Consider the following 12,911-nt stretch of genomic DNA (forward strand, 5'->3'; position numbering starts at 1 on the left):
TGGTCGAAAATCAATTCGACCAGAGTGTTGAAATAGCCTATAATTCGACGAGAGTGTTCATCGAAAAAGGGGAGAATCCTGGTCGAAAATCCATACGACTAGGATGACAAATCAGCTTATAGTTAGACCAGTGTTCTGGTCGAAATTCGACCAGAATGCATCCTAGTCTAAAATCAGTTCAACCAGAATGCATCCTGGTCTAAAATCAGTTCGACCAGAATGCATCCTGGTATAAAATCAGTTCGACAAGAATGCATCCTGGTCTAAAATCAGTTCGACCAGGATGAAGGAATAACCCATATAGTTAGATCAGAGTTCTGGTCGAAATTAGACCTGGATGCATCCTGGTCGAATTTTGACCAGGAATAAAAAGAAAAATCATGAAAAATACCTGGAGGTACAGAATAATTTCTAAAATATTAGGAAAAATTACAGAAAATACCCAGTGGTACGAAAAAATTCATAAATATTAGAAAAAATTATGAAAAATATCGGAGGTACAGAAAAATTCCTAAAATATTAGGAAAAATTACGAAAAATACCCGGAGGTACAGAATAATTCCTAAAATATTAGGAAAAATTAAAGAAAATACCCGGAGGTACGAAACAATTCCTAAAATATTAGGAAAAATTATGAAAAATACCCGGAGGTACGGAAAAATTCCTAAAATATTAGGAAAAATTATGAAAAATACCCAGAGGTACGAAAAAATTCCTAAAATATTAGGATAAATTATGAAAAATACCAGGATGTACGAAAAAATTTCTAAAAATTTAGGGAAAATATTTGCGAGTACAGAAAAATTTCTAAAAATTTAGAAAAATACATGTGAGTACAAGATAATCCCCGAAAATTAAGGGAAAATACCAGAAAATTCCTAAAAATAGGAATAAGGTAAGAAAATGAGTATGGAAAATTATATAAATTCCATAAAATATCCTGAAGGCTCGGATAAGGCAAATCATTGTAAATGTGTAGGTCGCTCCACACTTTACGCTAAAAACGATAACCCGGATAGGGTAAGAGATAAGCAAACTTCTACGAAACATCGAGTGTGTTTCCCAGAAGTTGGGTGGCAAATGATATAAAAATAACCTTAATTGTGGAGTTAATGTCGTATTAATAAGACTTTATTTGGTCAAAGGGGAATGCCCAATTAATGAGGCCCAAAACCTTAACTATTTATTAAATTTGTAATAAATAAAAGGGCTAATTAAACAGCCTAATGAATGTGTTCAAATAAATAACTACTTCTACAAGAAGTAGCCTCCAAGCAACCCAAATTCAGAAGGAAACTAATTCCTGCTTTCTAGGACTCCAAAGTCCAGTTTGAGAAAGGGACTTGCCCATCAAGTCACCCAATTCTATCATAATTCCTAGACTCTCAACGTCTATATAAAGGGTCTTACCCCTTCAACTTCAGCAGAACGTTTTGGGGACAAGAGTTCCTGACATCACCATCATGAAACCACGTTTTGGAAGACAGCTTTAAGCATCGTAAAACCGCGAAGGCGTCCTTCAAGCCATGAGGCCATTACCTGGAATGACGTTTTAGACTTAGTCCTTGAAGGACATGAAAGTCACTACGTCCTTGGTGAGCTCTCGCTACCATAGCCCCGAGGGCAAGCATCACCAAGAACTACGTTTTGGCTTGATCCTAGGCATACGCCGAGGTACGTAGGCATCTTGTGAGAGCAGATCCAAGCCGCGAAACACAAGCGCAGCCATTAAAGCTCAAAGCTTATCAGACCCTAACATTAAATACATGCAATAAATAAATACATGTTTTTTATCCATAACACTACCACAAAATATCTGGCTTGGAATCTACCTCTGAACTATAGAGGTTTGTCAGAGGAGAACAAAACATATATGTATATAAATCAATATTAAGTATTATAGCATCGCATTTCACATGCCTAAATATTTTTGCTATTCCATCCATCATTCTATGGACCCATGCTCTTGCTCGAGCTTATACACAATCACCCTTGAAACTCCCTCGACAGCGAAATCGAATCTGGGATTTCATTCTAGACCTCATCGTTACTAGAATCCATTTCTATACCGCAACCTTCTTCGTATAGTAATACTACTCTTTATCGATAAGAAGGAATAAATATATCATAGGTAAATGTTCGGCTTAGTTGGTCTATCATTAATAACTTATACATCACCACGACCTGATTAGTTGTACTCAATCTCAACATCCATTTCAATACAACTCTCACGGTTGTAATCGGCTCATTACTCGCAGAATCATTGTTGCATTACTATGGTCCACCGCTGACCTACTGTAGTCATTCATTTTCCTTGGAATCTTTATAGCTAATCATACGGAGTCCATACCTGCCGTATCAAAATGTTCTAAAGAGGTAGCATAATCACCATTTGTGATCCATGAAGAACACTTCTGATCCTGACGTACATACATGACATGAAGCAGATAAAACTGCAGAAGAGTTTCAATGAAAGCAACGATAGCAGGCTAATACCATTATTAACCATATGTCTTTATTAGGAGACATGAAGCTCAAAGGTTCATTTAGTCCTTTCGTAACATGGTCCTGGCTTATCTCAAGATAGGACCTTCTAAGATAGGTAGCCCACTCACAACACTACATGAATTAAATCTTTACTAAACTATTATTATGGTTGAGTATCGCACAATCATCAGAAGGAATGTCAATCTTTCACACCATAATACAACCTTCATGGCTTTGACCATCATTAATGTATTCCTCTGGCACGAGCACCTATAATTGCTCTCTTACAGTTAGAGTTTTGGCCACCTCATTGGCCTTTCCTGATAGTAATAGTTCTTTATAATCAATGTCTTTTGAAAGATCTCCAACTAAATTTTCTACCTCATTTCCAATCACTGCTTGTGTGAAGATGTTTTTCCTTAAAATCTGGTGAGTAAAAAAAATCACCATTTTCCATAAGTTATTTCCTCGGTCTTTAGAGGTTAACATTGTAACGAATGACTCTCGATCATACTTAGGACGTCTCTTATCTTGGGTCCTTCTTGTTTTCACCAATCTCGACCTTCATTTGGTCGATCCATACTTTCTTATGGTTCATCACGTGCCCACCTGGCCTTATTATAATTACATCATATTTCCTTTATCAAAATTTCTATTCTTCAGAACTTTGAATATTACCTTTTTCCTTGTAAGACCTCTAAGGTTATCCTTGAATCCTTCATCATGTACACCCTAGGTACATGGCATATCAAGATACCATTTACTAATACTAGAACCATTATCTATATAGTTCTGAAAACCTTCTCCACTGATCTTTAAAGGTTGTCGTTGCCTTAGTCCTTCATTCCATACTACCCAAACTCATAATGTCCCTATTAAGGATAAAATGCCAACTTTTATGCATTCCCCCATGGTTCATCTCAAGTTATCGAGGCTCTATCCTTAATTCCACTTTTAAAAGGTACTTGCATCATTTCATAGATAAATCAAGTCATATATCCCTGATAAGGGTATCTTATTCAATCATTCTCACCTCGATAGTCTATGCCTAATTTTACAATAACATCCTTATTCAAAATGAGGTCAATCCATATGGCCTCCAAAAGATAACACGGTTATCCACTTTTCTTGCTTGATTTGGTAATGATAGCAGGGACGTTCTGGAAGATATTGGTCGTGTTCAATGTGAACTTTTTAGTTCTAATTACTCATTTACCTCTGTTATTTATCTTAATAGTCATCTCAATGTTGGGATATCTTTTGTACCTGGTGTCTCCTTTTGGGTATACAGTCACTGGTGTTACATACACCACATATTCTTGAAGGTCACTTCCTTCATCCAATTTCCTAATTTCTTGATTTCCTGTCTCCTCGGTCCATCCGTGTTTTCTTATTATCCCATCGATTTATCTCGAAGTGTCTTCGAATACTCTCAACTTAAAGGGGATAAAGTATATGTATATATATATATCAATTATGCCTTCAACCATCAACTTTAACTCATGGTGAATCACCCTCATCATGATGATCACACATTTTTCTATTTCTATTACTACGAGTCTTTAGGGTTTCCTCATACCCAACTCCCTTATCATTCCTCAAACTCTATTGCCTTTATATTCCTTTCCACTTCATTTCATGAACCCATTTCATTGACTTCAAACATCATGTTGTTATGGGATTTGTGTCCTCAAGACGAATCTTGCCAACTTTTACGACTTAGATTCATAATTTATCATACTTGTCCGCCTCTGGCCTGGTTTTAAAACTTCTACACTTTCTCTCTATCTTCCTTAGCCTTCCACCAGCGGGTGGCCTCTCTCTTAGGAAGATAAGTGGCAAAAACAGTCTTTTGCGCTTCATCGATCATATAAAATCTTAAATGATTCCTCTATTTCCTTTAGCCAGGCTCTTGTCTCGACTGAGTCAGCGTGTTCCTTGGAACTCTGAGAGCTTAGCGACTTAAAGTCCTGAAAGAATTTCCCACCACATAGTTTCCTCGGGGTGGTGGTTGGGGATAAAAGTATAAGTTTTGTTTAGGCAGGTCCATGAATTTTCCCATAGGAGTACCAGCCTGGTTCTCCCTATCTGGCTCGACTTCTGTTTTCTCAATATGAAATGTTTCATCCTTCTCCCATAATCGGGGTTATCTTATACGTTAAAATCCTTGTTTTCCATCTCATTATATTATGGGTTCCTTCTTTCTTGATGGCAACCTCCCTGACTATCATATTCATGGTTTGCCCTAAATTTTATTCCTCGAACTATGGCTTTAATCTAAGGTCCCGTCCTTAAGTTTTTGAACATTAGGAACCCAAATTCTGTAGGAATACCTCATTATTCCCTTATCATCTTTCTCGGTATTAATCTCTTCTCTATTCGCTGGCTCTCTGCCTTCATTCATCACATTTTCTTGGCACCATATGATCTTTTCCAATAATTCGGGCTGCATTACAATCTCAAACAGCTTTTCAGTACCGGCTCCGGTTACCTTCACTTCTATTTCCATTTTCTCAAAATATCTTATCAACTCTCCTAAAGACATTATCATCTTGAGTCTCTCCTTTCTACTAAGGGCGTTTGCCACCATATTGGCTTTCCCTGGATGATAAAGATTCTCATAATCATAATCCTTGATTAAATCTAACCACCTACTCTGGCGTATGTTGAGCTTTTTCTGTGTGGAAATATACTTGAGCTCTTATGGTTTGTGTAAATATCGCACTTCTCTCCATACAAGTAGTGCCTCGTATCTTTAGGGAAAAAAACTATTGTCGTGAACCCAAGATAATGGGTGGGATATCGAATTTCATATTCCCTTAATTATCTTGACGCGTACGCGATTACCTTGCCATGATGTATAAGAACGGACCCTAATTCCTTGTGCAAAACGTCAATACAAATCATAAAATCTCTTTTTCCATCCGGAAACGCCAACATAGGGTTGTCACAAATCTTTGCTTCAGTTCTTGAAAGTTGTTCTGGCATATCTCTGTCCATTCGAACTTCTCAATCTTACGAGTAAGCCGCGTTAAAGGGGCTACTATCTTTGCAAACTTGAACGAACCTCCGGTAGTAACCGGCCAATCCTACCTCTGGCCATGGTCATCAATTCCTCAGTGGTCCTTTTTTTATTCTTGTCAGGATCCTCTACGGGATCCTTCTCAGCAACAATCCCCTTCTGGGAAAACATGCTCAACCGCTACATCCTCAATATGAACATCATCTGGTCCCTCATTAGGGTACTCCATCTGATCCATGATCTGATCTCCAATATGTAATAAAACAACATCACGCTGTTGCTCCTCAACCTCAGGGACGGTGCCCCGCTACATCGATATATGTTACTATCATGATATTTATAAGGGTTCCCATAAGGGTTTTAACTGTCAGTACTACATTAGGTAGTCCAACTATGAACTTGGCAAGAGTTCTTATTATCTTAGTGAACTTATCATTTTAACGACGCATCATCTCTGAGGTTTATAACACTTAGCTCTGATACCATTTCTGTAACACCCCCAAATCCGGGGTCGGGGATCCGGGTTGTCACGAGTTCCATTTCCCTTAATAATACTCAATCTTAATAAACAAACAACTACTGCGTACTTTGACCCCACAATATACACACACACCACAAGTTATAGTCTCAGGGATGAATATCAAAAATAACAGAAGTCATTTTATTCCACAATTATAAGTCATTACACCTCAAAAGGGTTTCTGAATAGATTTACATAATCTTTGCCATTACTACAATTCATAAATATACATAAGTCTAGTACATCAAAAGTTGAAAGCCTAGCTTATTGGTAGTTCCTACCTCAGCTACAGCGGCATCAATGCCTACAGAAAACTGCGGAACGTTTCCTATCTGCTCATGAGCTGGGAGCTTGGTCCTGTTCATCTTGTCTATCTGTTATTGTATGATGAAAGAAGAAAGCAAGGGTGAGCAACAAGCCCACCAAAATAATATGTATAATACTTTACAATATATGACCATTCTCACAGTAATCATGAAAGTATTGGTCAAGCAAAAATGAACCAAGTTTGATATCTTAACGCGACCAAGTCACAAAATAATCAATATATATATATATATATACTTTTCAAAATCTTTGAAATCCTCTTCCATGCATAATATACACAGAGTTCTAGTCTATACCTGTATAAAAATATCGTTGCAAGGTGATTCCATATTTCTAACCTTGTCTCAACGTTTTTCTGAAAATCTTTGTCATACATCAGATAATTATTTATTAGATATAATTTAAAAAGATGAAGTTACAAGATACTCCAATATACTTATATCTTTTCTAAATACTACTTGAACTACCACCGTTCAAGGTATAATCAGTTTTAAAAGTTCAACACATAGATGAGACTACGAGATAAGACTTGAATAGATTCAGTCTTTGAATTATCATTTAATGAAATGAAGTTATAGATACTTCATTAATTCCCGATATATATACACACCTATATATATATATATCTCATACATTCCTTGAAACCCTCTGTTATAAAAAGTATAAACAGAGTTATTATACCCAATGAATTTGGAACGAAGAGAATTTTGGCATAAACCCGATATCTTGCTGATCAGGCAAAGATACCGGTAAGTAACCTTTTCTACTGTAGATGGGTGAATTCCTCGCCGGTCATCACCCTGGCCGCATTAGGACCTCATGCTAGACCGTTACCCGGCCACTCACGTGTGGATGGAATGTCACCCAGCCTCTTACACCTTCATAGACCGTACCCCGTCCTTTCGCTTATGCCGACTCAATTAGATGGACTTACTTCCCGAACATTGGGCAAGTAATCAAATTGTTTTCTCAAAACAGCAACCTCGTTGCGAATATAAAATACACCACAGAGCCAGATCCCTCAGATTTTTGAGCGAGTATTCAAGTCCCCTTCGAAAGGAAGATCTTAAATTTGAAAATAAGTTTTGGGATCCACTTAAACTTTTAAAATCATTTTGAAGACTCGAAAACATTATTAAGAATGTTTGGAGTAATGCTGATTTAATAAAATAAATCAGTCCCAATATGTTGGAAAATATCTTAATATTATTATTTAAATAATATTTCCATAAAGGATAATCTTTATAAAAAATAAATGAAGTAGAAGTTTTAAAAACTCATACTTGAAACGAATAATAATAACAAAGATATACTTATTCGAAAGTACGATCTTTATTTGAATAATCAAAAATAAGTTTAATTATTATTCAAAACTATTGAATATACCTTATTCGATTAATAGTTATAGAAAACTATATATATATATAGATATAGATATATATAAATATATATATATATATTATACTCGGGAACATCGACTCCCGGTTTAGAAAAATATTCACCTTTGGGTCCCCTATACTAAAGGTATACGCGACTGCTACTTATCTCTAGCAGAGGTATTATGCAATTTATAAGCATTTGAATTGATAATAGAATATCAAGATTTTACAACATGCATATGTATACCATATCAACATGCTCCAATATATCGCAAGATTTGCTAATAACAGTCATGCACTTATCTCAAGATAATGCATCAATATATTTACATCACAACAACAGTATAACGGTAGAAAACTTGCCTGAGCGTTCCAGGGTAGACTTAAGCTTAGAGTGGGTCCGGTAACCTATGAACAATAACATAAGTCAGAGTTAAACCACGGTCGCTTAAGAAACTAGACTTTAACCAATTGGACCTTAACGTTCGCTTTTGCGCTTAACGATTCACATAAGTCGCTCGACTAACCTCGGCTCCACCATTTTTATAAAATTAACCTTTACGAATTTTAAGGCGATGCTTTCGCGAATACTCTACCAACTGACCCATTAACCTTACATAATTGCTTCATACTCCAATTAGTCACTTAAGGACCTTAACCAAGGTTTCAAAGTAAGGCGAGGGGTAATGGTTCGTTCGCGAAACGCCGTTACTTAAAACGGTCGTTTCTCCTAAACCGTACATCGGATTCAAGCGAACCACATACCAAAATGAAGATTATGACATGATCTAGCTAAAGATGTCAAATTTACAGATTAGACAGTTGGATTTCTGTCCCAAACACTAAAACAAGCAGTTGAATGGAAATGGGCATTACGACGGCTATATTTACGCGATTACCCATGTTCATACCACTCCAATTAACCACCAACCAACTCATAACCATCAATACAACAAAACTTCACCTAAACCATACCACATCAGCCCATAACCTCCAAGTTTTTCAACTCAAACAAACATAATCAAGACCTATAAACTATAATCAAGCTTCAATTATCAAAACACTTCCAAATCAAACCAAACTACTAATAATCACAATCCATGCTTCTCATTCCACAAAACCAACCATTAAACTTACTAAAAAATAAAGTAAAGTCTAGGGTTTGAATTTTATACCTTCCTTGATAGGTGTTAAGTTGCTAGGAAGCCTTAGGGAGCCTTAATCTAACATCCTACAAGCTTGATCTTTCCAAAGAAATCAAGAACACAAAGTTAGGGTTTGAAGTTTTTAAACGTCCTATTGAAAGAACTGTAACAATTAGGATCTTACCATACTTATTTGGACGAGACTTGTGAATAAGAATTGTAGGACATCTCAATACCTTTCCAACGAGCTATAGAACATAACATTTGAGTGAGTATTGAAGGAGATATGGCAGTTTGAAGTTGCTGGCATTGTTTTGGCCGAGAGCTTTTATTCTTGGAAGCAAAAGTCAACTTCTAATTTTTGTGTTTTATGATTTATGTTGGTTGCTTCTCTTTCTTTTAGATTTTTACCATGGTAAGTTTTTCTTGGCTATAAATCAACCAACAAATCCAAACTCCTTGTCATGCTTATGTCACCATGCTTGTGTCATCTTGTTAACACATGTCTTCTCCTTGTTGGTGTGATGAAATCATCATCCACTAACCTCTTTGATTAACCCTTAATTACTTGGCTAATGATCGCTTATCTGTTATACGGTTCTCTTAACTTTCGTTCTCGTTTGTCGTTTGAGGGATCATATCCGGGATCTTATTACTTAGGTCCCCTAAACCTTTCTCAATATTTTATATTCCTTTTATGATCCTCTCTTATAATCCTTGAATTTAAATCATTTTAATCATGTTACCTTATACTCAATTATTTCAGTATCTGGTGAATTTTTGGGAAAAATCAAAGTGTCCGGATTCGAATTCTAACGACCTTTACATACACTCACTTACTTTATGGAATACTAATACGATCTTAGAATTTCCATAACAGTATTCCTATACAGCGTGGTCTGATAATTTTCCTTAATCAGTATCATCAGCAAAAGTTACTATTCATCCGTGTTTCAAAAATTCCAAAATTGGGGTTATTACTAGCATGGGACAAGAGATGAGTTCTTTAATATGTCCCTGGAAAAACGCCCTTTTGAAAGTATGCTGCAGCTCCGGGATAGAGCTGAAAAGTATATCAAGGTGGAGGAAAGTATGAAGAAGATAACTGTGAGTAATAAACCCACTAGAAACAAGAAGCGGAAGACAGATCAGGAGTACGATGCCAAGGACAAGTATCCTCAAATTGAAAAAAGCTCTGACTCCTCTTCTAAGAAGAATCAACAACCAAGGTTCACTGAATATGCAAGGTTGAACAATCCAATGAGCCAGATCCTTATGGTCGAAGCCACCAAAGGGAGACCCCAAGAAAAGAGACAAGAGTCAATACTGCAGGTACCATAAAGATGTTGGTGATGATACTGATGATTGTAGGTAACTCAAGGATGAGATTGAGTATTTGATCCGAAGGGGAAAATTCGGACGTTTCACAGCCCCGAGGGCCGGTAATCAATATAATCTCAGGAGGACCTACAACAGCTGGGACTATAAGGAACTCTTAAAAGGCTTATGCGAGAGAGGTGATGAGCATAATCGGAGAACCGTCCAGGCATTCTAAGTCAGAGATGACACTTGAATTCGGAGACCCAAACCTTGAAGGCTTAAAATTTTCTCAGGATGATCCTCTGGTTATCACCCTGATAATCAGAAATTGCCCTGTTATGAGGGTCCTAGCGGACAATGGAGCTTTTGTAGATATTCTATTCCATGATACATTTATAAGGGTGGGATATAATGATTCTCATCTAACTCCATCTGATGCACCCATCTACGGGTTTAACCACGCGGAATGCAAAGTCGAAGGAGCAATACAACTCCCCGTGACTATTGGGGAAGAGCCCAGGGAGGCAACACAGATTTTAAACTTTCAGGTTGTTAAGGCAACCTCTACTTATAATGCCATCATGGGTTGAACAGGGATCCATGCGCTTAAGGTCGTGCCCTCAACCTATCACATGTACTGAAGTTCCCGACTATGAATGGTGTTAGAGAGCCGAAAAAAGATAAGAAAATGGCCCGCAGTTGCTATTGGTGTTAGTGAATGAATGGAATAAATATTTTAATTATGTGTTACTTGATATTTATGTTCGATGTTTATATGCGATAAAATTTGCGAATTTTAATTTTTATTTATCTAAAATAAAGTATAGATAATTTTGATATTTTTCTAGCAATTTATATGTCATTATACGATTTTATAAATGATTTATAGATTTATTTACTTATTTTTCAAATTAGATATTAATTATTTTGAATAATCGGAAATCATCCAACTTCAATGATTTTTACGTTTTCACCACCTAGAAGTTTCGAGAAAACTCATTTATATCTTAATTTGATTATTTCGAGCATTTTCCGTGTTTTGACTTTTTCAATCCGGAGTAAGGTTTCACCCATATAGTTCCCGGTATAAATTTTACGATATTATTTTTGTTTCGGTAAACAATAAACCAGATATTTTTGATATACGGGATATTTTTATTAAAATCCTATCATATCTTTTCATAGTACGTGCAATCCTATCTAATTTTTTTTGTAGCACGTGCAATCCTATCTTATATTTCCGTAGCTATAAATAGCCTTACAGTACCTAGTTCAAATAGTGATAAACAAATAGTAAAATCTTATAATTACCCAAAGAAAATACGTATATTCATAGTGTTCTTCATAATCAAAGGAGGATTCGAAGGGGTTATCTCCGATTTAGCGTGATATAGTCGAATCGAAGCTTTTAACAACTAGAATCAAGTTTTATCAACCATATCATTGTAGATTTAAGTGGACAAAAGATCGATAGTAAACTCAATTCGAAGTTCGGGATTCATAGAGAATAAATTAAGCGGTGCACGGTAAGTATATACTGTACTATTTCACTGTTGATGTTTTATTATTTAAATGGTTATTATTTTGATTTTGTTGATAATTCACTGATGAAAAATGAGTATTCTTGTACTGATACTTGATGAATTGATGATGATGCTTCCTTTTTGGAAGTAGGCTAAACCAATTGTTTAGCTGGTCGGGATCCCAACTTGATGAATTGATGAATTGATGAACATATCGTGCTTGAATACTCCATTTTAATCTTGTGAGAATTATTTTGACGAACTTTTGAAGAATTTGATGAAACTCTGATTATCATATTTATTTGATGATTGGAAGAAGTCTGATTTTATCTGATAAACCTTAGTTGAATTAATATGATATATGCTTATAGGGGTTTTATAAGCTCACTCTTTTATGTCACTAACTTTCTCAGGAAAGAATTTTGGAGAAGGAAGTTCGGGAATGGATAAGAATGTGATAAACTAAGGATTTAGTGAGGGTCAAGAGGCGTCAAACATCATGACGAAAAATGTTACAGTAGACGTATGATTGTACCCGGTTAGGATCTTATAATATATCATAACTTTTATGGTAAATTCGAGATTGTTGTACGAACTTTATGTTATTAAATAAGTTTTTGATTTTGTAAGCATTTATTGAGTTGTTAGTTTATTTGGCGTACCCGGTTCGGGTTTCCGAGGACAATCCGAGGTCGGGGTCGTCACAGGTGGTATCCGTGCTAGGGTTTTGAAAAGGGACGGATATAGAATTTAGAATCCCGAGTAATAAAAGTTTAGGCTCAAGGAACATTTAGTTAACGCGTAATCGTAAGTTTTAGACGTGACCACTTTAGACCGTATAATGTGTGTAGTACTCGATGATCGTTATTGTGGCTTATATTATGACGTGTGTAGTGCTCGATTGATCGTTCTTGTGGCGTATATCATGATATGGGTAGTACCCGATAATTGTTACCACAACATGTATTCAGAATTAAGTAGGATTAATATTTTATGTTGAATTGTAGGAAAAAATGGAAGATGGAAATTCTGATGAGACAGAATCTAGTGTACAAATTCGCCTGAAATGTTGTTGATTTTGGGAAGAAATTTTGGATGATCCTACAAACGTTGAGATGATTGTGAGAAACGAAATGAGAAGAGATGCTAAGTTCCTTTTATATTAAATTTTTTAGACGTGTTGGGAGG

This window comes from Apium graveolens, chromosome 9 (genome assembly GCF_009905375.1).
Source record: "Apium graveolens cultivar Ventura chromosome 9, ASM990537v1, whole genome shotgun sequence".
Lineage (NCBI taxonomy): Eukaryota > Viridiplantae > Streptophyta > Magnoliopsida > Apiales > Apiaceae > Apium > Apium graveolens.